The following is a 5,437-nucleotide window of genomic DNA, read 5'->3' on the forward strand; positions in this document are numbered from 1 at the left end:
AGATACTGGATCATGAGATATATGAATGGTTCCCTAAGGCGAAGGAGGAATAAGTAATAGTGTGCTCGCCAAAGATTCGCATCCTCGTGCCTACGTATTCTCATTGTGCAATGAGAAAGTCAGAGCAATCGTAGTTCGTGGAACCACGAGAACAAAGAGAGAGATAGGGGTGATGAAAAGTATAACTTGTACCAACAGAATGGTATCAAGGGAACCCACAAATCGAACTTGGAATTAAAGAGTAAACATGCATCTTAGCCAAAAACAAGATGACTTAAATGTCTGGGTACGATCCAAATAACTCTTGACTCACAAGATGGGTTGTTGTTATATCGTCCTAAAAGGGTATAGGCAGGGCCCAAGAGAAAGTATTGTTGTGTAAAAGGAACAGTAAATTAGGGTCTTACAACTTCCACGAAAAGAAAAAGAACATATGTAAGTAAATAATACTTGTATATTAAAGTCCAAATTTGATATTTTGTGTATAATTCAAATTTTCATTTGATTGAACATGTTAAAATAAAATTAATAATAAAGAATATAAAATAATGGTTTTTAAATACATTAACAAATATATATTTTTTTAAAGATATTGTATTTTTTCGTTGGAAGTTACTTTTTTAACCCATTTCTATAAATTCACTACTATTACATCACAATAACTTTCTTCTTTCTATAGTATATATACAAACTTTATTCATGTTGATAATGGTTGAATAATTATAAAAATAAGGTTTACTAATTAAATATTTTCTAATTATGGTTGAATCAATGGTAAGAAACGATAAATTAAAAAAATTGTGAAAATGTATGGTAGATAAAGCCACTAAAACACAATTTATACTAAATATAACAAAATTATTAGGATTTCTAATTTTAGTGTATGGATTTATTTTGGAGAGTTTAGGTGGATAGGAAAAATTAGAAATTGAAAAAACAACAATAAAACACTAATGACAACAAAATATTATTTTTAGCATAATAAACATGTGTCATTTGATGTATATGTGTTGGATGTTATTTGTTAGTTCTAACATCACAACATTATAAAAATAAATAATAGTTAAACAAATTCCAACTAACATTTAAAACATCGCTATAAAATAGAAAAATGAGCAAGTATATATAACATTGATAATTCTCATTTCCAATCACACATCAATATTAGTTCTTTTCTAACTTTTCATAACGCCATGAATATCTTATATCTCTTTAGTATCACCATTGTATATGGTATTTTTGGAAATATTGTTTCAAATGCTAATCATCTACCATACAAAGCCATATTTAATTTTGGTGACTCTACAAGTGACACCGGAAATGCTGCATTTGACCATCCACCAATGGATAAAAATAGTCCTTATGGTTCAACGTACTTCAAACATCCAGCAGGACGTATGTCTAATGGGAGACTCATCATAGATTTCATAGGTACTTTTTCACGTACTTTACTCTTTTTCTAGTACCTTATGGTTCAACCTATCTTAATATAGTTGTTTAATTAAAATAAATAATTCTTAATTTTGACATATTTTTGAGTGAAAAACTCACTAGCTCACAATCATTTTAATTGCAGCTGAAGCATACGGGTTACCTTTTTTACCGGCCTATAAAAATATCACCCAAAGCGAAGAAGATATAAAAAAGGGAGTTAACTTTGCATATGCTGGTGCAACTGCACTTGAGTTCAAGTATTTTGATCGTAGCGGAGTTAGACCACCAGCGACAGAAAACTCATTGAATGTGCAGCTTGGTTGGTTTAAAAAGATAAAATCATCCTTATGTAAAAGAAAAGAAGGTTTTTCCCTATCTCCTTTCATATTATATATTTTGTGTCACATACATAAATTTTATTCTATATGACTAACATATTTTTTGTTTTTTTATCTGAATTCTTAGAGTGTGACAAGTTCTTCAAAAAATCATTGTTTCTAGTGGGAGAGATTGGTGGGAATGATGTTTTTTCTCATATTTCTAAAACTATTACAGAACTTCGTGAAATAGTTCCTTTAATCGTCGAATCCATTACAAATACAACTTCAGTATGTTATATCAAATTTTAAAAGTTAAATATTTTTCATTTGTAGAATAATTATGTTTAAGTTTTAATATTATTGAGTAAATAATATTCTTTAATACATGTAAATAATTTATTTATTTCTATGCTAGGCATTACTCGAAGAAGGAGCAGTAGAGCTAGTGGTTCCAGGAAACTTTCCAATAGGCTGCAATGCTGGATTACTGTCTATGGTGAATAGTAAAAAGAAAGAAGACTATGATGAATTTGGGTGTTTGATATCTTACAACACTTTTACTGAATACTTTAATGAACAACTAAAAAATTCTATAGAGACATTAAAACAGAAACATCCTCAAACTAAGATAGTATATTTTGACTACTACAACGATGCCAAACGTTTATATCAAGCACCACAACAATATGGTTTGTGGATATAGTATTTTATTTTCATATCAAGTTTACATTAATTTGTTATTGTGAAGTTCTTTTTAACACATACGCTATTTTGTATACATTAATATTGCAGGATTCATTTCTGATAAGGTTGAATTTTTGAAAGCTTGTTGTGGAGGTGGTGGACCATACAATATTAATGAAAAGTTTTGTGGAATGCCTGGTACAACTGTTTGCTCTGATCCTTCAAAACAAATAATTGGGATGGAGCCCACTTTACTGAAGCAGCACACAAGCAAATAGCAAAAGGTTTAATGGAAGGACCTTATGCAAATCCTTCTCTAAAATCTGCTCCTTTTAAGATAGCATAGAGATCATGACTGCACACTTTATGAAAGACATTTTTTTGATGAATGCTAAATACAATTATACTTTATCTCTACTAGGAGAATTTCAAATGTATTCTACAAAATAAATATAAATTTCTTTTTAACTTGAAATATTATCGGTAAATGAAATAAAAATGCCATTATATTTTCAATAGTTATATATGTAAAAAATTTATTTACCTTCATATAATAAGTACTCTCATTGTTTGAAAAGAAAAATTAATTTCATTGTACTATTACAAATAACACACTCTATAATAAAACTTTTACCTCGTCCAACCATTAATAAAACTTTTACCTCGTCCAACAATTAACTGAGGTATATTTCCTCGGAATGCTATGTTTAATTGTTTTTTTAATAAAAATTACAATCCATTGCCTTGTTTTTGTTAACTATTAAGGAAATAGATCTATCAGGGACCTTACTTTGAATCTTAGTTACTACATTTTCTATTTTTCTTTGTTCTTCAATTGGCTTAGAGACCAAGCGTTATATTTTTCCAGATGGCGTCTTTCCCTTTTTCCTTATTTGTTTATTTATTTATTTTGATTTTGATTTAGGAAATTAATATTTGTTGGATGAAAAATAAATACTCATGATACAATAAAAATAAACTAAATACTCACATTCAAAAATATTGATTTCTTTAACTTATTTACTTAAATGTCCCATTGTTTCAAATGACCCTTATTTTTCTATTTATTTTATTTTAATTTTTAAACTTATCTTTTCCCTTGATTATTTTTCCCAACCAATGGGTAATATCATTTGCATGAATTTCCCAAAATATGACGCTTTCTATTTTTTAAATTATAAATTAATCTATTCCTTCTTTTGTCCCTTATACCCTACGTGAAAGTTCTTTTGCATGAATACTTTACATAACTAGACTCTAAATTTTCATTTACCTTTCAACACCCCTAAAATGGGATTCCATCAACTCAAAAAAAATGTTTTTCCCCTAAGTTATTATTTCAATCCGACGTAAATAAATAATTTTTCCCTTGGGTAATAACAAAAATCAAGAGGTATGTGGCACGCGCTTTATAGTTTTGAAAATACAAAAGTAATATTGTTGGAGATCAAACTAATGACCAATATCATTTTCCACTCGGTGGATCAACAATCGGGGGGAAATTATATATATATATATATATATATATATATATATATATATATATATATATAATATATATATATATATATATATATATATATATATATATATATATATATATATATATATATATATATTATATATATATTATATATATAAAACACTTAGATAGTAAGGTTCTTTTGAGGAAAATGTTCTTTGTTCATGTATTTTTCTTGATGAAGGTTTAGTTTTGCGATCAATTCAGAATTATATCCAATTCTGATTTACCTATAAGTTTAAGGCTAAACATTTTCTTTAAAATATCGTAGTTAAGACCCACGACAACCATTTGCACTAGCTCATATTTTTGGATCCTAATCATGCACCTATGTTTCATTTTGTATAAATTTAGTACTATTACAGAAAACACCTATTACAACAGTTGGAAAATGGATACTACCACGTGAACCAACCTTTGTGAGGTAAGGTATGGTTGTATATATCATGCTTTCCACCACGGTCGTGCAACCGTGATTGTATCTATATAGTGAGCTACCTACCACAACAATTACTTTAAATAACCGTTGTTATATTGTTTAATGCAACATATTTAACAATGGTTGTGCTAAACAACCATTGTGATATATAGACCTGAGTTTATTATAAATTATGTGGAATACTTATTTCTCAAATGCTCAATACACATATAACCTTTGAATATGCACTAGAATATCATAATATGACAAATTAAGTTATATTAGAAGAACAAGTACACGTTTAATTCTTGACAAAAAGTCTCCAACACCTTATCCTTTGCTCTTTAATAGTAAGAACTTGGTTTAATGATCCTACTTCTTCAACCACCCCTGCCTTTACCTCTAGTTATTTTAGCAAAATATTATCTACTTTGAAAACAATATTAGATGTGGAGAGAGAGGAGATTGAAGGCCTAAAATCATTAAACCAAGTTCTAACGGTTAAAGAACAACATGCAGTTAACAGTGTGAAGAATTTTTGTCAAGAATTGAACGTGTACTTGTTTTCTAATACAACTTTATCTAGCATATCATAATTTTATAATGCAGTTTGGAAAGTTATATATTTGGAAATCGATTAGAGAAACACTCAAACCACATAATATACAATAAACTTATCTCTTTTAAATAAACATTAACAATAACATTCATCAACAATAAACCATAAACAACAAATACAACATATCAAGTCATAGAATGCTTCAGAAACGTAGCATACATATCCTATGATGGCGTGTCCACAATGAAATAAGGATGAAGCTAAAGTTAGAGCAACAAACTTAACATCCCTACCTACAAGTCAAAACAAGAAGAAAGTTCATACATCATGACCAACAAGTTATGGATAAACTTTGACATCAATAAAACCAGATTCTCCACCGCGCTTTTATTGTTTCCAAAGGAAAAGGTAAAAAGTACTAACAAAACCCAAAGATAAAAAGTTTTCAAATCAAAACTAATAAAATTCCAGAGATTACAGGTAAGGGGGTTGGTTACACA

The 5,437-nt window shown here is 28.6% G+C and overlaps 1 pseudogene; it reads left to right on the forward strand.

The window, feature by feature from the left end:
- Window positions 1-1,193: 1,193 nt before the first annotated feature.
- On the forward strand, window positions 1,194-2,784 carry LOC127080486 (GDSL esterase/lipase At5g45910-like; annotated as a pseudogene).
- The last annotated feature ends 2,653 nt before the right edge of the window (window positions 2,785-5,437 follow it).

The sequence above is a fragment of the Lathyrus oleraceus genome, chromosome 5 (assembly GCF_024323335.1).
Source record: "Lathyrus oleraceus cultivar Zhongwan6 chromosome 5, CAAS_Psat_ZW6_1.0, whole genome shotgun sequence".
NCBI classification, from domain to species: Eukaryota; Viridiplantae; Streptophyta; class Magnoliopsida; order Fabales; family Fabaceae; genus Lathyrus; species Lathyrus oleraceus.